The sequence below is a fragment of the Bos grunniens genome, chromosome 25 (assembly GCF_055505025.1).
Source record: "Bos grunniens cultivar Pamir isolate PY7600 chromosome 25, Bosgru_T2T1.0, whole genome shotgun sequence".
In the NCBI taxonomy this organism is placed as follows: domain Eukaryota; kingdom Metazoa; phylum Chordata; class Mammalia; order Artiodactyla; family Bovidae; genus Bos; species Bos grunniens.
The window spans coordinates 12,090,193-12,110,777 of record NC_141189.1 but is presented as its reverse complement, the minus strand read 5'-3'; the positions used below and the strand labels follow the sequence as shown (position 1 = coordinate 12,110,777).

General features: G+C 39.6%; 1 protein-coding gene across 14 annotated transcripts in view; it reads right to left on the bottom strand.

Annotated features, from left to right (window-relative positions):
• Positions 1 to 20,585, bottom strand: part of AUTS2 (activator of transcription and developmental regulator AUTS2) — a 1,218,095-nt gene that overhangs the window by 922,904 nt on the left and 274,606 nt on the right. The window lies entirely within an intron of this gene.

The following is a 20,585-nucleotide window of genomic DNA, read 5'->3' as shown; positions in this document are numbered from 1 at the left end:
TTTGCAAAATATGTAACAACCATATCACCAAGATCAACAGTAACTCGTCATTTGTTCCTGGCTGTGGCCAGGGGAGGGGAGAGGGTGGGAAAAGGGTAATGGATTTTCTAGACTAGGGGACAGCACCTATAGGAACTACAGACAAGTGTTCCAAGTCACAGGACACAGGTGAGCTCTGTGCCTGCAGGCAGGTCAGGGCATCCTGAGATGCTGAAGACCTGGGTTCTGACGCTGACATTATTCACTACAAAACTCAGAGTAAGTCCCTGCAACTCTGAGCCCATTTTCCTCATGGGCTGATTGACACCTGTCAAAGTCCTTCAGAACCCTGAGAAATATACACATTAAGCAATAAAATAAAATGATTTGGTATTCAATCATTTGTTCATAAGTGAACATGTTCCTGGGGTTTCCCAGGTGGCTCAGCGGTAAAGAATTTGCCTGCCAATACAGGAGACACAGAAGACTTGGGTTCTATCCTTGGGTCAGGAAGATCCCCTGGAGGAGGAAATGGCAACCCACTCCAGTATTCTTGCCTAGGAAATTCCATGGACAGAGGACCTGGTGGGCCACAGTCCACGGGGTTGCAAAGAGTCAGACACAACTGAGTGACTAAGCACGCACAGACGGATGTGTTCCTCCTTACACTGAAAATGTTCCTTCCTGAAGCCTCATCTGCACACAATTTCTCGGTTTCTATGATCCTGAACATACATTTAAAAATACAGTAAGACCAAAACAAAAATTCCCCTTCATCCCTTTCTCATTCTCAAAATACCACTCTCTCTTTCCTTCACAGCCAGCATTCTTGGGGGCAGTTATCTCTTCTACATCTTTCCAATATCTCCACACTCCCGAACTAACACACACAGTGCTCCTTGATATCTTCCCCAGTTTAGCCATGGCCAAATTTGGGGACCTTGTACTTTTAATATCTGCTTTGCCTAAACCTCAAAAACCCACTCTTCCATATTCCTCCCTTTTCTAGTTGAAGGACACCCCACCTCCCAATGTTGCCAGTTAAAGGAGAACATTTGGTGATGCAAAGCAATGTTCTCAGGGTTCCACTCATTCAACAAATATTTTTTGTGCACCCTTTATATGCCAAGTACAAACTCAGCACTATCCTACAGGCGCTGAGAAAACAACTGTGTGGGGCAAAAAGACCCCAACCTCATGGAATTTAGAAATTAGGGAACAAATAATCAAATCACTAATCAAATCACACAAACAGGTAATTGCAAACTAAGCTGTTTTAAAAGAAAGATCACAGGTGCTACAATAGGGGGAAGTGGTCTGTCTGGAGGAGGGGTGCCATGGCTCAGGAGATGACTGGCACTTGACCTAGATCTGAAAGTCTGGGCACAGAGAACAGCTTGTGCAAAGGCCCTGAGGCAGCTGGTAGCATGATTCTCTGAAAGAATGAGGTCAGGTACTAAGCATCAGTAACTCCAGTGCTTCACTTACAGAACCTGGCAAATAACAGATGGTCAAATTAATGCTTGCTAAATAAGCAAGACCACTAGCTAATGTATCCAAATCTATAAACTACAACAGTGATTTAAATACTATCTTTATAAGCTGCCTCTGACACAGAGTGAGTGAAGCAAGGCAGGAATGCTGACAGGAATAGAAAACCAAGGAACCTGGATAAGCAGGCACTGGTGGCACACAAAAAGGATCACAGAAAACAGCAGGAAGTCCCAGAGATGGGGAAGGGCATAATCTTTGGGGCAAGATGATATCTAACATTGGGACTTCCCTGGTGGCACGGTGGATAAGAATCCATCTGCCAACGCAGGAGACAGGTGTTCGATCCCTGGCTCAGGAAGATTCCACCTGCGGCAGAGCAACTAAGCCCGTGGGCCAAAGCTACTAAAGCTCACAAACCAAGGGCCTGTGCTCTGCAACAAGGGAAGCCCTGCAACAAGAAGCCCGCACACTGGAAGGCTGAGTAAGCCCCTGCCTGCCGCCAACTAGAGAAAGCCAGTGCAAAGTGATGAAGACCCAGCATAGCCAAAAATAAACAAAATTTCTATAAAAATATCAAAGACAACAATCTTCTAAGGCAAATGAGTGGTTTCTGGTTTAACTTCCAGCTGCTACCACTGCAGATGGTTTACCCTCTACCATTGGAGAGGCAACTCTCCCAAGACAGTAAGAATGTGGTGAGGAGGTGTTCAGGGGACAAGCTGAGATTGAAGTAAGTGCACAAAGCCATTGATCCCAGTCTCAGAGCTTTGCACACAACACATAACACATGGCAAATATTCAATAAATGTCCGCTATGCTGTCCAGGGTCTACTACCACAATCAGCTATGTCAGACATCTCAGTATTTGGCCTCACATTTAGCCAATTTGGGGCTTTCCCAGGTGACGCTAATGGTAAGGAACCTGCCTGCCAATGCAGGAGACATTAGAGACACAGGTTTGATCCCTGAGTTGGGAAGATCCCCTAGAGAAGGAAATGGCAACCCACTCCAGTATTCCTGACTGGAGAATCCCATGGACAGAGGAGCCTGGCAGGCTAAACAGACCATGGGGTCGCAAAGAGTAGGACAGGACTGAGGCAACTTACCACTTATGTAACCAACTTAGTCAGCTCTCATGAAAAAACGCTCAGTTATAATGGCAACACTAGCAGAAGCAGGCAGGTGAGTCCCACCATGAACTGCTTCTATATAATATGATTAAATTGCACCACTTCTAAAGGTAATACATAAGCTCTCACAGGCTGAAAAAAAAAACGCCTTTCTCTGTCACACAGTCCACCTACTGCCCTACATCATATGGATGTGGAGTATCGGATTAATAAACAAATGATATTTAATAATGTATCAGCCATGCTTTTTTTGAAAAAATTATGCCATTCTCTTTGGAAACGAAATCTTTCTTCATACTGAAGGTGCTCCAAAGTATACTGAAAATTATGTGCAATTCCATACAAATGTGAATTAATATTTATGAGTATAGTATAATTTTTTTCTAAATCCATTTTATTTTCATGCAGCATATTAATCAAGGCATTCTCACTGCACCATAGAATAGCTGCACAGAGCAAATGGACCCCATGCCGTGACATTAGCTTGTAAGAGACCTGCTGAAGTCTTAGCAGCAGCAGTACAATCATCTCAGCTCCAATTAATATTGAAATTTTAAACTATGCAGGCTGTGTGAGGGGGAGAGGGAAAGAAAGAGAGCTTCAAGATGTATACAGAGGTGGTAGCTTAAGAAGTAAAGAAAATATGAACCACTTTTTAACTTAATTTTTATTGGAGTATAGTTGCTGTACTGCAGAAGAAATGAAGTCTTTTAAAAAGTTTTTATTATGTAAGAGGTTTTAAAAGGTTATCTTTAGAGAGCATCTTTACTGTTTCAAAGATTAAGGTTTATTTATAACTTACTACATAGACACTTTGGAACAGTTCCTGAAAAGAAACAGGCTGCTATTTATTTATTTCCTCTACAAACCTATCCTGACTCTTTGCTATGTATGAAGTAAAATAATCACTTAACATCTCAATGGCTATCTTGGGGGTGAAATGAAAACAAAAACTGTCCATTTTAAGCAATGAGACTCAAAGACAAATAGATTATAAACTACTCACCTTTTAACATTCTAAAGAGTTGAACACATGGTTACATACATGTGTATGTGTGCATACATCCTTCCACCAACAAATTATCAGCAACTAATTTAAGTATTCCCTTAAAGAAACTTGGGCAGCCTATAAAGCACTGCTTCAATATAAAAAGACAGATTGTCTGGTGTATAAAATAACTTTTTAGGATCGACGAATGGCAATTTTCAAAGGCCTGTTGAGCCATTAGTCTACCATGGTTCCCAAAGAAAATTAATGTCTATCAGAAATATCTACAGTGGCTTTTTAAAATAAGATGACTATGCCTCATACTCAGCAAGGGGAAGCATTCAGCAGATTAACAAAGGAGGAGGACAGAAGGAAAACGAAAAGATCTAGGGGAAATGCTTTAAGGCATTCATCCGATAATCTCAGAAGACAGAGAAGCCTGGCAGGTTACAAAGGGTCACAAAGACTCGGACACGACGGATGCAACCGAGTAAACACACACAAGAAGAAGCAAGAATGCCAGCCAGCCAACAGAAGGCTAGGCTGTGAGGTAGAAAGATTTACACACACTTGCTGGCAATAGAGGGGGTAAGTGCACAAGCTATGTACAACAGACAGGAAGAGGTTTCGTGAACAATTGAAATTATGTGATTTTTAGGTCACTGGTGATGGAGGGCAGGGTCACAGCAGTGCATATGCTGAGAGGCAGGCTCAGAGACCGACTAATAGTGGCAATTTCCTTCAACACCCAGCCTTTCTTCTTGGTGATGGAAAGGTGATCTTGCTCTTGACTTTCCCTTCTCCCAAATTACAACCTTCCACCAAAGGCTTCCTCTGCCACTCTTGAATTTCAAAATGAGATGGTTTGGTGTTGTGCAAACTAAGGGAGAGTGAAAAATTGCAGACGGAACACTGTGCAGGCTGCAGGGCTCCATTTGCTGATTACAGATGAAGCCAGAGGAAACAGAAAATAACGGCACAATTTGCCTATTGTGCATGAAATAGATCTTAGAAAGAGAGCCTCTCTGATTTTCCCAACCTAAACTGAGGGCCGCCCATCACTTACAAATATGAGTGCTTGTATGTGCCCAAATGTACGTACACGTGTAAGAGGGGTGCAATCTGAGCAGAACCTCTTCAATTAGTTACTTGATCTTGGGGGCTTGCAAAGAAAATAACAGAGAAGCCAGGAGAAAAAGAAAACACACTTTCTCTGTCACCATCTTATTGGCTGGCTGTGTGCCGTCATTTTAGTCTGTTAAGTCCTTTGTTTATTATATTGCATTTGTACTTGCTTTTGAATGGCTTTACAAACACTGATTCCATCACTTAAGTGCAAAAAAAAAAAAAAGAGTTTGCAGTGAAAATTAAAGAAACAAGACATAACAGCCCTTTTAAAATTCATGTCTACATGGATATGTTCATACTGGGCCCCCACTTTGGACTTCCGAACAAATGGGACTTACAAACCTACTTTTAGGGCCTAAACTTCTGTAGTAAATAACCAAAGCAGACACTATAGGAATTTACAAAATAATCAATATGGCATTCAAAAAAAATAACCTCTCATGTTCATCACTTTTTTTTTTGTTTTTAATTAATTTATTTAAATTGGAGGCTAATTACTTTACAATATTGTAGTGGTTCTTGACATATATTGACATGAAGCAGCCATGGGTGTACATGTGTCTCCCTATCCTGAATCCCTCTCCCACCTCCCTCCCCATCCCATTCTTCAGGCTTGTCCCAGTGCACTGACCCTGAGTGCTCTGTTTCATGCATCAAACCTGGACTGGTCATCTATTTCACATATGGTAATATACACGCTTCAAAGCTATTCTCTCAAATAATCCCACCCTCACCTTCTTGCACAGAGTCCAAAAGTCTGTTCTTTATATCTGTGTCTCTTTTGCTGTCTCTCATACAGAGTTATCGTTACCATCTTTCTAAATTTCATATATATGCACTAATATACTATATTGGTGCTTTTCTTTCTGACTTACATCACTCTGTATAATAGGCTTCAGTTTCATCTACCTCATTAGAACTGTTTCAAATGCATTCTTTTTAATAGCTGAGTAATATTTCATTGTGTGTATGTACCACAGCTTTCTTATCCATTCATCTGCTGATGGACATCTAGGTTGCGTCCATGTCCTAGCTATTGTAAACAGTGCGGCAACGAACAATGGGGTACACGTGTCTCTCTCAATTCTGGTTTCCTCGGTGTGTATGCTCAGCAGCAGGGCTGCTGGATTGTATGGCAGTTCTATTTCCAGTGCTTTAAGGAAATCTCCACACTGTTCTCCATAGTGGCTGTACTAGTTTGCCTTCCCACCAACAGTGTAAGAGGGTTCCTTTTTCTCCACACCCTCTCTAGCATTTATTGTTTATAGACTTTTTGATAGCAGCCATTCTGACTGGTGTAAGTGGTACCTCATTGTGGTTTGGACTTGCATTTCACTGATAATGAGTGATGTTGAGCATCTTTTCATGTATTTGTTCAGTTCAGTTCAATCACTCAGTAGTGTCCGACTCTCTGCGACCTCATGAATCTCAGCACGCCAGGCCTCCCTGTCCATCACCAACTCCCGGAGTTCACTCAAACTCATGTCCATGGAGTCGGTGATGCCATCTAGCCATCTCATCTTCTGTCCTCCACTTCTCTTCCCACCCCTAATCCCTCCCAGCATCTTTTCCAAGGAGTCAACTCTTTGCATGAGGTGGCCAAAGTATTGGAGTTTCAGCTTCAGCATCAGTCCTTCCAATGAACACCCAGGACTGATCTCCTTTAGGATGGGGTGGTTGGATCTCCTTGCAGTCCAAGGGACTCACAAAAGTCTTCTCCAACACCACAGTTCAAAAGCATCAATTCTTTGGCACTCAGCTTTCTTCATAGTCCAACTCTCGCATCTATACATGACCACTGGAAAAAACCATAGCCTTGACTAGACGGACTTCTGTTGGCAAAGTAATGTCTCTGCTTTTTAATATGCTATCTAGGCAGATTCATGTTGATTGATATATGGCAAAACCAATACAATATTGTAAAGTTAAAAAATAAAATAAAATAAAATAATATGCTATCTAGGTTGGTTGTAACTTTCCTTCCAAGGAGTAAGCATCTTTTAATTTCATGGCTGCAATCACCATCTGAAGTGATTTTGGAGCCCAAAAAAATAAAGTCTGACACTGTTTCCACTGTTTCCCCATCTATTTCCCATGAAGTGATGGGACCAGATGCCATGATCTTCATTTTCTGAATGTTGAGCTTTAAGCCAACTTTTTCACTCTCCACTTTCACTTTCATCAAGAGGCTTTTGAGTTCCTCTTCACTTTCTGCCATAAGGGTGGTGTCATCTGCATATCTGAGGTTATTGATATTTCTCCCGGCAATCTTGATTCCAGCTTGTGCTTCTTTCAGCCCAGCGTTTCTCATGATGTACCCTGCATAGAAGTTAAATAAGCAGGGTGACAATAGACATACTCCTTTTCCTATTTGGAACCAGTCTGTTGTTCCATGTCCAGTTCTAACTGTTGCTTCCTGACCTGCATATAGGTTTCTCAAGAGGCAGGTCAGGCGGTCTGGTATTCCCATCTCTTTCACAATTTTCCACAGTTTATTGTGATCCACACAGTCAAAGGCTTTGGCATAATCAATAAAGCAGAAATAGATGTTTTTCTGGAACTCTCTTGCTTTTTCCATGATACAGCGAATGTTGGCAATTTGATCTCTGTGTTTAGCCATCTGTATATCTTCTTTGAAGAAATGTCTGCTTAATTTTGTGGCCCATTTTTTTGATTGGGCTGTTTATTTTTCTGGAATTGAGCTACATGAGCTGCTTGTGTATTTCTGAGATTAATTCTTTGTCACTTGCTTCATCTGCTATTATTTTCTCTCATCCTGAAGGCTGTCTTTTCACCTTGCTTATAGTTTCTTTCATTGTGCAAAAGCTTTTAAGTTTAATTAGGTCCCATTTGTTTATTTTTGCTCTTATTTCCATTTCTTTGGGAGGGTGGGTCATAAAGGATCCTGCTGTGACTTATGTCAGAGTGTTCTGCCTATGTTTTCCTCTAGGAGTTTTATAGTTTCTGGTCTTACATTTAGATCTTTAATCCATTTTGAGTTTATTTTTGTGTATGGTGTTAGAAAGTCTTCTAGTTTCATTCTTCTAGAGGTGGCTGACCAGTTTCCCCAGCACCACTTGTTAAAGAAATTGTCTTTTCTCTATTGTATATTCTTGTCTCCTTTGTCAAAGATATGGTGTCCATCGGTGCATGGATTTATCTCTGGGCTTTCTATTTTGTCCCATTGATCTATATTTCTGTCTTTGTGCCAGTACCATACTCTCTTGATAACTGTAGCTTTGTAGTATAGTCTGAAGTCAGGAAGGTTGATTCCTCCAGTTCCATTCTTCTTTCTCAAGATTGCTTTGGCTATTCGAGGTTTTTTGTAGTTCCACACAAATTGTTAAATTATTTGTTCTAGTTCTGTGAAAAATACCACTGGTAGCTTGATAGGGATTGCACTGAATCTATAGATTGCGTTGGGTAGTATACTCATTTTTACTGTATTGATTCTTTCGATCCATGAATATGATATATTTCTCCATCTATTTGTGTCATCTTTGATTTCTTTCATCAGTGTTTAATAGTTTTCTATATATAGATCTTTTGTTTCTTTAGGTAGATTTGTTCCTAAGTATATGGATAAGGAGGCCTGGTGTGCTGCGATTCATGGGGTTGCAAAGAGTCAAACACAACTGAGCTACTGAACTGAAGTGAACTGATTCCTAAATATTTTTTCTTCGTTGCAATGGTGAATGGAATTGTTTCCTTAATTTCTCTTTCTGTTTTCTCATTGTTAGTGTACAGGAATGTAAGGGATTTCTGTGTGTTAATTTTATATCCTGCAACTTTACTATATTCATTTATTAGCTCTAGTAATTTTGTGGTGGTGTCTTTAGGGTTTTCTATGTAGAGGATCATGTCATCTGCAAACAGTGAGAATTTTATGTCTTCTTTCCCAATCTAGATTCCTTTTATTTCTTTTTCTTCTCTGAATGCTGTGGCCAAAACTTCCAAAACTATGTTGAATAGTAGTGGTAAGAGTGGGCACCCTTGTTCCTGACTTCAGGGGAAATGCTTTCAGTTTTTCACCATTGAGGATAATGTTTGCTGTGGGTTTATCATATATGGCTTTTATTATTTTGAGGTATGTTCCTTCTATGCCTGCTTTCTGGAGGGTTTTTATCATAAATAGATGTTGAATTTTGTCAAAGGCTTTCTCTGCATCTACTGAGATAATTATATGGTTTTTATCTTTCAGTTTGTTTATGTGGTATATCACACTGCTTGATTTGCGAATACTGAAGAATCCTTGCATCCCTGGGATAAAGCTCACTTGGTCATGATGTTTGATTTTTTTAATATGTTGTTGGATTCTGTTTGCTATAATTTTGTTGATGATTTTTGCATCTAAGTTCATCAATGATACTGGCCTGTAGTTTTCTTTCTTGGTGGCATCTTTGTCTGGTTTTGGTATTAGGGTGATGGTGGCATCACAAAATGAGTTTGGCAGTTTACCTTCCTCTGCAATTTTTTGGAAGAGTTTGAGTAGGATAGGTGTTAGCTATTCTCTAAATTTTTGGTAGAATTCACCTGTGAAGCCATCTGGTCCTGGGCTTTTGTTTGTTGGAAGATTTTTTATTACAGTTTCAATTTCCATGCTTGTGATGGGTCTCAAGATTTTCTATTTCTCCCTGGTTCAGTTTTGGAAGATTATACTTTTCTAAGAATTCATCCATTTCTTCCAAGTTGTCCATTTTATTGTCATATAGTTGCTGATAATAGTCTCTTAAGATCCTGTGTATTTCTGTGCTTTCTGTTGTGATTTCTCCATTTTCATTTCTAATTTTGTTGATTTGATTCTTCTCTCTTTTTTCTCGATGAGTCTGGCTAATGGTTTGTCTATTTATCTTCTCAAAGAACCAGCTTTTAGTTTCGTTGACTTTTGCTATAGTCTCCTTTGTTTCTTTTTCATTTATTTCTGCCCTAACCTTTATGATTTCTTTCCCTCTACTAACCCTGGGGTTCTTCATTTCTTCTTTTTCTAGTTGCTTTAGGTGTAAAGTCAGGTTATTGATTTTTCTCTTGTTTCTTGAGGTAAGCTTGTATTGCTATGAACCTTCCCCTTAGCACTGCTTTTACTGAAACCCATAGGCTTTGGTTTGTCATGTTTTCATTTTCATTTGTTTCTCTTCATATTTTAATTTCTTTTTTGATTTCTTCTGTGATTTGTTGGTTATTCAGAAGTGTGTTGTTTAGCCTCCAAATGTTTGTATTTTTAAGTTTTTTTCCTGTAGTTTACATATAATCTTACCACATTGTGACCAGAAAAGATACTTGAAATGATTTAAATTTTTTTGACTTTACCAAGGCTAGATTTATGGCCCAGGATGTGATCTATCCTGGAGAATGTTCTGGGTGCACTTGAGAAAAAGATGAAATTCATTGTTTTGGGGTGAAATGTCCTATAGATTTCAATTAGGTCTAATTGGTCCACTGTATGATTTAAAGTTTGTGCTTCCTTGCTAATTTTCTGTTTGGTTAATCTATCTATAGGTGTGAGTGGGATATTAAAGTCTCCCACTATTACTGTGTTACTGTTAATTTCCCCTTTCATACTTGTTAGCATTTCTCTTACATACTGCAGTGCTATGTTGGGTGCATATATAATTGTTACATCTTCTTGGATTGATCCTTTGATCATTATGTAGTGTCCTTCTTTGTCTCTTTTCACAGCCTTTATTTCAAAGTCTATTTTATCTGATATGAGTATTGCTACTCCTGCTTTCTTTTGGTCTCATTTGCATGAAATATCTTTTTCCAGCCCTTCCCTTTCAGTCTGTATTGTTTTGAGGTGGGTCTCTTGTAGACAGCATATATATTGGGGTCTTGCTTTTGTATCCATTCAGCCAGTTTTTTGTCTTTTCATTGGGGTATTCAACTCATTTACATTTAAGGTAATTATTGATAAGTATGATCCCGTAAACCACATTTACTTTATTGTTTTGGGTTTGAGTTTATAAACCTTATCTGTGTTTCCTATCTAGAGAAGACCCTTTAACATGTCTTGAAGAGCTGGTTTGGTGGTGCTGAATTCTCTCAGCTTTTGCTTGTCTGTAAAGCTGTTGATTTCTCCTTCATATTTGAATGAGATCCTTGCTGGGTATAGAAAATCTGGGTTGTAGCTTTTTCTCTTTCATCACTTTAAGTATGTCCTGCCATTCCCTTCTGGCCTGAAGAGTTTCCATTGAACGATCAGCTATTATACTTATGGGGATCCCCTTGGGTGTTATTTGTTGCTTTTCCCTTGCTGCTATTAATATTTGCTCTTTCTGTTTGTTCTTCATTACTTTGATTAATATGTGTCTTGGGGTGTCTTGCCTTGGGTTTATCCTGTTTGGGACTCTCATGTTCATCTTTTAAAAAAAAATCAAAAACATCTACTGTATGCCAGACATTTTGCCACCTACTTGAAATATCTAAGAAAGGATCTCACAACTCATGTAAATCAATGAAGTAGTACACTAAAGTGGGATAGGCATGAAGCAGGCAAAATGCTTCCTGTTGCTATTTTTCACATTGGATGAAAACTTTAGCCCTGCATTATCACCAAAATAGAAAAACAGATCAATACAATAGAATAGAGAGTCCAGAAACAGACCTACTGATATATGGACAGTGGGTTTTCAGCAAAAGTGCAAAAACAATTCTGTAGAGAAATAATCTTTTTAACAAATGTCAATGGAACAAGAAGATATCTACGTGCAAACTATATAGATAGATATACATATATCCATATCTCAATCTATTAGAAACATTAACTCAAAATATATCATAAACCTAGTTTAAAACCTAAAACTAAAAAACATCTACAAGAAAACTTGTGTAAACTTCAGTTAGGCAAAGATTTTTCAGATATGTTACCACAAACATAATCAAAAAAAAAAAAGAACGACCTGATAAATTATACCTCATTAAAAATGTAAACTTCTACTCTTCAAAAGACATTGTTAAGAAAATGAAGATACAAGCCACAAGAAAAAAATATTTGCAACATGTGTATCTGATATAAGTTTTGTATCTAGAATACATTCTTTTAAACTCTTGAAACTACATAAAAAGAAAGCAACTCAATTTGTTAAACGGACAAAAGATTTAGTACTTAACTAAAGAAGATACATGGGTGGCAAATAAACACATGAAAAGATGCTTAGCAGCAATAATCATTAGAGAAATGTAAAGTACATCTACTACCTACATATTAGAATGACTAAAATGAAAAAGAATGACCATACCAAGTATGGGCAAGGATGTAGAGGAGCTTTCATACACTACGGGTAGAAAGTGCAAATGGTACCGTCACTTTAAAAAACAGTTTGACTGTTTCTTTAGAAACTCAAAGTATACCTACTGTATGTATCAACTATTCTACTCCAAAGTATTTCCCCAAGGAAATGAAAACACATGCCCACATAGATTTGTACATGGGTGTTCATATCAGCTTTGTTACAGCCTAAAACTGGGAAAAACTTAAATATACATCAACAGATGAATGAACTGTGATATAACCATTCAATGCAATATTCAGTTCAGTTCAGTCACTCAGTCGTGTCCGACTCTTTGAGACCCCATGAATCGCAGCATGCCAGGCCTCCCTGTCCATCACCAACTCCCGGAGTTCACCCAATGCAATATTACTCAGCAATAAAAAGGAATAACCTATTTATGTATGCTACAACATGAATAAACCTCAAAACAATTACATTGAATAAAAAAAGAATACATTCTGTATGATTCCACTAACATGAAATTCTAAGAAATGTAAAATAATCAATAGTGACAGAAAACAGACTAGCAGTTTCCATGGAGACACAGGAAAAGATTATATGGGGACAAGAGGAAACTTCTGGGGTGATGGGCATTTTCCTTGTCTTGACCATGGTGATAGTTTCATGGGTATATACACATGTCAAGAGTATAAAACTGTTACACTTTTAATTCAGGCAATTTACTAGTGTGTCAATTATACCTCAATAGAGCTCTTTTTTAAAATGTCACAACTGGCTATCATGCATAGCTGACATATCATTATTACTAGATATCTTAATTACTAGATTATATTGAGTGTCCATCAGAAAGAATTCATCTTTCAGATTCTTGGAACAAAGGGATGGCCATACTTTGGAAGGACTGGCTTTAGACCATGCTGCTGCTGCTAAGTCACTTCAGTCGTGTCCAACTCTTCGCGACCCCATGGACTGCAGCCTACCAGGCTGCTCCGTCCATGGGATTTTCCAGGCAAGAGTACTGGAGTGGGTTGCCATTGCCTTCTCCCATGAAGGTTCCACTGAAAACAACTCAACTGTGAACCTTGTGAACATGAATGTCTCAGTCAGGCTCAGGAGCAGTGCCCGGTCTGTACATCACTGTCAGTGTCAAGGAGGAGTTCACATTGTGCCTTGTCTTCTTCACTTGTAACAGTCACATCTCAGCTGTTCAGAGGCTAACTTTTAGTAGAGTTTGTCCTATTTTTCTTTCAAATACCTTGGTTACTGTTTGGCCACATCCTCTCTCGTGAACACATGAATCAAAGAGCAAAGAAAGAAAACATACATAACTTTTTACCATTTCTAAATGTAAAAACAAACAAGTACCTTATTAAAATACTATATACGATGCATATGACATAAAGGAATCCAAACGGAGATAAAAAAAGGTTTAAAAAGGGAGAGAGTGCAAGCACAGACAAAATCAGTATATGAAAACACCTGTCAAAGGCGCAGAGCCACTGTTAGAAGTGAGAAGGGGGGGAAAAAGGACCTCAAAACCAGCCGCTGAGAAGCTTTCCTAAATTCAGTTATGGGATGAGATCACAACTATCAGCTTAAGCGAGATTTTTGCACACTCGGTGAATTGAAAACGTCCCAGCAGTCTCCCATCGCCATAGATAATTGAGAGTTGGCTGCTGTTAGACCCTAACATGCTCAAAGCGGCTGAGTCCCTGGCAACCAGATGCTACTGCTTAAAACAGTTTAGGCTCTTAGCCCTGAAGGATTCCTAAAATTGGATTACAGTCCCTCCAGATAATCTGAGAAATACAGCATGACGAAAAGGAAACCTTAAAAAAAAAAATTAACTCCTCCATAACAGCAGCATTCTGAAAGCTGAGCACAGCATGACTGAGGCAGAAAATCTCATCAGCGAGGGCTTAAGGGCAATGATGTACACAAAGGGTGAGTCCAGAAAGGGGAGGGGAACCCACACAACAGAGGGGAGCGTCAGGAAGCCTGAAGAGAAAGCAAGCACCACGCAATTCTCAGGCTTTTTGGAGGGCAAAGAGAGTCTGGTGTGCTGCCTTGAGAGAGGGTTACAGAGCACACAAATTCCTACTGCTTTCTCATGCATTCAAATATAACCCAAGGAGGTCCCACTCACATCTGAGAGGATGTGTACTCCTAATGAGACCACTTTTAACTGGTCATTACTCACTTCTGACTAGGCATTCCATGCAAAACGTGGGGAAAGGGTTAGTTAATGTACTTGTTACAGTGCAGCAAGTGTGCTTAGTCACCTCAGTCATGGCCAGTGCTTTCTGACCCCCATGAACCACAGTTCACCAGGCTCCTCTGTCCATGGGATTCTCCAGGTAAGAATACTGGAGTGGGTTGCCATGCCCTCCTCCAGGGGGGTCTTCCCCACCCAGGGATCGAACCCATGTCTCCTGCGTCTCCTGCACTGCAGGTGGATTCTTTACCACTGAGCACCGCGGAAGCCCATTGCAGCAAAATAATCAGTAACTGGTCCTTTGCTGTAACACTCAGGTTTAGCTCCACAGGGAGACTGGTTATAACTTCATCATCTCTGAATTCCTAGTGGAGGACACAGAATGACATGCACAGTGAGCTGTTTTTGAACAAAAGAATTAGAGAGAGGAGGACACTGCTCCCCCACCCTATGAGTCATATCCCTCCTCCGCTCTCACATTTCCACCCAAGAACCTTCAAGCTTATTATTCCCCACCACATCGTTGGTAAAGTCACCATTATCCCCTTGTATATTAAGAGGGGGTAAACAGATCCTCAAGAGATATGGTAAGTTACCCCATTAAATACAAGAGAAAAAAAGGGCACTGACTGGGAAAATGACAGGTCTTGCCATCATCTTTGTAGCTTGATCTCACAGCCAGATTACCATTTTCTGGGTCTCAATACCTCTCTATTCACAGAAAAATCAGGAGTGGCTGATATTGTCATCCATATATTCAAGACAAGGACCCTGATGAGCCATGACAACCTCTTCATATACGGACATTTGAGCCAGATAAATAATAAGATAGATTTTTATTTTCTTCCCTTAAAATGTTTCCAATTTGTTCTCTTACCCAGGTGCCCACATACTACCACACCTTCATTTTAAATGACCAACATCTGGCCCCTAAGTGAATCTTTAATTACTTAAGGAGAGAGAGTGAAATGAAATGAACCACAGGGGAAATAAAAAGCAAAATAAGGATTAGGATTCTGAGTTATGGAGGAGTCCTCCATTCTTTTCTGCCATGCTAAACCAGTTCTGATCCTCACTCTTTCCTTTAACCTTCCCCAGAAGAGAAAAAAGGAAAACAAAATCCTGATGTGATTCAGATCTTACAAAGTGGGGAAAAAAGAGAGGACCACTAATACGTCCTTCTAGCTCGGCTCTTAAGAAATTAAGCCTCTACTAACAGGCAGTTGAAAACACCTTGAGATTTAACTTTAGTTAGGGCTGGCTGTGCTTTCATGTAAACAGGTGGTGCATGGGAATGAGTAACCACTTTTTGGAGAGGCCACTTAGGAGAACAAAATCTCTCTCTCTCTCTCTCTCTCTCTCTCTCTCTCTCTCTCTCTCTCTCTCTCTCTCTCTCTCTCTCTCACACACACACACACACACACACACACACACGGCCTAATTCTGTCTACTCAGCAAACAAGACACAATTTCACAAAAGGTAACTTAGTGTTTAGGATTATTCAGTAACAGGAAAAGCCACTTCTGGCAAAATTCACATTACATAGCCCGAATATAAATAGTTTATACAGCAATATTAGGTAGGGTATATGGATAAAAGACAATCCCTTTATGGCTCGAGTTTTTCAAGTAGTTTAAATAGGTTTTTAGAGAACAATGAAATAATTAATTCCTTCAGTACTAATTCTATAACTTTCTCCCAACTTCCCAGAAACTGTAGTCAACTTTCCAATGGAAACAAGCAGGCATCCATTCATTTACAGAACAGTGAAAACCAACATACCCATGTATATATATATTAATACCTCCCCACACTCCACAAACAATTGTTACATCCTTTCTCAAACTAATCTTAACTGGCTTGTCAATGGCACAGACCAATCTGTTTCAATGTCTGAAAACTTAGGGTCCTCCATGAGATAATCTCTTAGGTTGCATCAAACTCTTTGATGTTATTATTATCCTCAGAGGTTATTTAACACATATAAAACATTCAACCAATGTAGACTTAAGAGTTCACTGATTCAGTAGCACTTTTTCTTCCAGATCACGTTTTCCAGAATTAAATATCTCTATGATATTTCTCTGATATAAAAGCATGTTCTTTTGATTTGAGAACTAGGCATGGTTCTGATTTGATTTGAGAACTAGACATGATTTAATAAAAGGTTAAGACAAATTTATGAATATAAAGCAAGGACTAATTTATGACTTTTCACAACCACTAATATTTGTATAGCAACTGAGAGTTGCGAGTGTACAAGCTTACCTTTTAAAATCATCATTTCACTTGATTTCCTAATAACCCAAATGAATGATTTTCATTTTCATTTGGGTTATTTTCATTTTCTAAATGAGGAAATGGAGGTTTGGTATACAAATGACATCCCAAAGTCAGAGAGTCAGCTCTTGTCAACACACTTGGGGTCCCTTGGCTCTAATCCTAGTCTCATTCCCTAACACCAGGTCGTTAGAGCCTTATTTGTTAAGTGTCAGGATTATGACCTTTTGTTTGAAGAAAATTTTAAATTATAGTTTAGTACTGTCTCATTATAAAATCCTTCTTCTCACCTCCATTTCCCCTCCAAAGCATAATTAGGGAAAGGCTATGACCCTTACGTCAAGCATTTGAACTCTCTCTGAAGGATTCAGATCAGCAATACAAATCCAGACAGAAATAAAAGTTTTGTTTTTTATCTAAAACTGACAATTTTCACCATTTCAAGGGTGAAAAGTGGCAAAGAATGACACCCTTCTGACCTTAAAAAAAATAAAAATAAGAAAGTATACAAATGCTCCAGACCCTGAACTCCACATGTTCTGCCTATGTGGCTCAATAAATATTAATGGATAATGGTAGTGGCTATAAATACCCACAGGCGCAAAAAAAAAACAACAACAAAAAAAAACACAAGAAATTCTTGTTTGGCATATATTGCAAATGCTCTATCACTAAATGAGACATAAACACAGGTTTCATGGCAAGACTTCCGAGTCTGGGAGCTTGTTTACATGGTTCCAGCCTCTGAATGCACTCTCCCTTCCACTGCCTTTCCCATCAATCCCCATCTTCTATTTCAGATTTTAACCAGAAGCATTTTTTTTCCTTTAGCATCATATGAGGGAAAATACAATGAACTACCCTGCAGGCTTTCACAGAACCCAGAAAAGTACTTAAGAGGTACCCATTGACCTGAGAGGCAGTGTCAGTTTGCACAAGAGACCTGGACGCTAAGTTTGAGGCAATTATGTCATGCAAAGATGCCCAAACTTTTACTCAGTTTGTTGAACAAGTCACAGCCTTGTCTCTATACCAAAGCTTCCTATAGATAGATTTAGTGATGTTTAGATACTTATTGGGTCTATCAGATTTGATAATGGAATCAATCCCTCCCTTTAGAAGCTCTGGGTTAATGGCAAAGTTTATTAAACTGCAGGCAGTCATTCAGAAAAGATCAATAGAGACATGATTACAGAGTAACCAGAGGATTAAACATGAGATTTATCACAAAATTAAACTGAATTAAATGTTCTCTGATAGCACTTGAAATGCTGTCGATATGTTTAACTCATAATCTATGCTTTCTGTGTTTACCTAATAGACACAGGGATGTCTGATTTGAGAAAATGATTGCTATATAAAAACATAAGCCACAGAGATTTGCTGAAAGACTCGAGAGTCCCTTCTGAAAATGTTCACCCATTTTTAAGAAGCAGCACTTTAATTTCTCCATAAGAGCCGTCCACAGTTTAACTCAGTAATTTTGAGTTACTCAGTACATAGCCCATTCTTCCCATCCCTAAAGCTCACGCCTATAGGTATCCCCCACTTTTCCAAAGTTCACTTTATGCCACTTCACTTTTACAAAAAACCCTACATTTGCATCTGTTTCCCCTAACCAAAAGAAATCTGAAGAGGATTTTTCACTTTTATGGAAAGAAGTGAAAAGCAAAAATAGTATTCAGTGTCTGTTCTGCAAAATGCTGTTAGAGAGGCAGCATTCACCCCAAACAGCAAGAGTGACCCCACCAAGCTCCTTCCCTGGAAACTACACTCTGCATCTCAGCATCTAGTTGCCATACCTTTGAACAGTATCTGTGAACATCTGTGCTTTATATTGATTTATTTTGTGCATCTGTGTCCTAAAGTAGTTGCGTCTTGGCTCTATGCCATTTTGGTTTACGAAAGATTTCACAGGAACTTTCAGACAGTGGGGGAACCCTGTACACCCTCACAGGCACATATCTCAGAAACTGTGTCTGCAAGTCACATCCTTGAAACCATTTCCTCCTCTTTAAAAAATTTCCTTCCCTTCTCTCACACAGAAGCATGTGGTGTGACACTGGGCCCTGGTCCCCTGAGGAAAGGGGGCTGGAAAATGTCATCTAGATATAGGAAAATCAACCCTTCTATATCCTGGGAGAATTTATTGATACCACCACAAGCTCAACAAATCACATTCATAAAAGTGAAATCCTGTTCATAGGCTATGAAAGGTAACCACTGGCTAAACAAACTGGCGTCAGCATACACGCTCGTAATCAGTGGAGGAGTCAGTCAACACCACAGTGAGAGAGCACGGCTCTGCAGGACCTGAGACGATAAAGGCCGACCCTGCTGTGTGAGCTTGGGAGGGTGTGCGTGCAAGCAGATGGGCTGGCAGGGAAATCAGTCATGGAGCAAACACTGAGCCTGTGGTTTAAACTACACCTTGGATGGCAACGAGTCTGAGGGAGACTTCCCCTTCCCCTGGCCTACTTGCTGTCACGTTGCTAGTACACCGCACCCACACACGGCTGTAATCCAATATGGCAGCTGTAATCCAATATGGCAGCTGTTTGGAAAGAGAGGGGAGAGGAGCTGGGGTAGAAACTAGATGCTGGGGCTGATACCACCCTGCAGTTCTATCGTCCCCTCGTCAGCACACTGATTTACACCAGAGCCACCGCTTTTCTTCTCAGCAGTTATCCAATGTTACAATACCATTTAGTGCTGTGGGTAGTCCACAAAATTTATAGATTCCTCAGGGACCAAGAATGCCATCCTGCCTGCTGAAGAAAGGAACTCTGCACCCCACCCTAGAAGCCGGGGCTGCTTTGAAGGACATGAAGCCAAAGCTGCTTACCTCAGACTCTGATAGAGATCCTATGACATCAGTTTCTTACATTATTTTCCACAGTAGAAACTTCCTGCTGAGAAAACTACTGCCCCTCACTGCTATCAATACACTGTGTCTTTGCTCAGTCTAGGACTGATACAAGCAGGTGCTCTGGCAGCACTTAGATCTGGGTTTGAGCCCTGGTGTTGCCACTTTGTGGCTTTGTGACCTTGTGCAAATCTCCAGCCTGTTTAGATCTCCATTTTTACTGCTCCAGGACAGGGACAGAGTTATGAGGCCTAATGAAATCTGTGGGAAGTGCCTCGGATATTTCCTAGCATAAAGTAGATAATAAATGCTAAGTGAGGAATTCCTCTTCCTAGGTAATACAATCATGTTCCTAGTCATTACAAAGGGAAACTGTCAGTCATTATAAAATGCTGTCTTTGGCAATTGAGGATTGATGGTGGGACCTATTCTTTATATAGCCTTAAGAATGTGAGTATTGAGTGTCTTGGTGTACAGAGTGATATAGTGTACAGAGTGATATACCTCTTTTAATTACCATAATACCCTGTGCAGCTTCAGTTTTCTTTTTTCCATCAAATGGGGGCTAAGTGTCTCAACTAATTTATAAAGCAGCTATTTGAATTAAATAAAGTAATACAGTTTCTGGAACAGACTAGAGTTAGTCATTCTATTACTATGAATTAACTTGACCAGGGTCACATGGCTTGAAGACAACACCAGGTTTCAATGCAGAGCTGCGTGACTCTAGAGCTCACGCTACATGCATGGACCCGAATGCAGACACCTGGGATGTGGTTGGAGCACTGCCCAGGATTTACACTGTGATTCTGAACTCAGTCTTTGCATACTTCTCTATTCTTTTTTTTTTTTTTTCAAATAAGCACATCACTTGGTCTACTTACCCTGTAAAATAAAAGAAAAAAAAAATAGTACAATTTGCTCTTTGGAATAATAACACCACATAAATGTTCATCTTTTTTTTCCCTAAAATCTGCGTTCCATAATTTATGAGAAGTGCAAAAGTTGCCAGGAAAAGAAAAAAAGAAAAATGGATTTCCCATCACCACATGAAATGGAAAGATGGAAACTTCACGAAGGTTTGGCATGGGAAGAGAGCAACCCTTTGTACTGATGATACATCCAAAATTGAAAAGACCACCATGTAAACTGCTCCTAGAGACGGGGAAAAGAAGGCATGAAAAAGTGTTTGATAACCAATTCCATCATAAATCTCTTTTCAACTGCTTTACCGCTGCTGGTTTTCCAAATGAGACATTTGTCCATTTTCAAAAA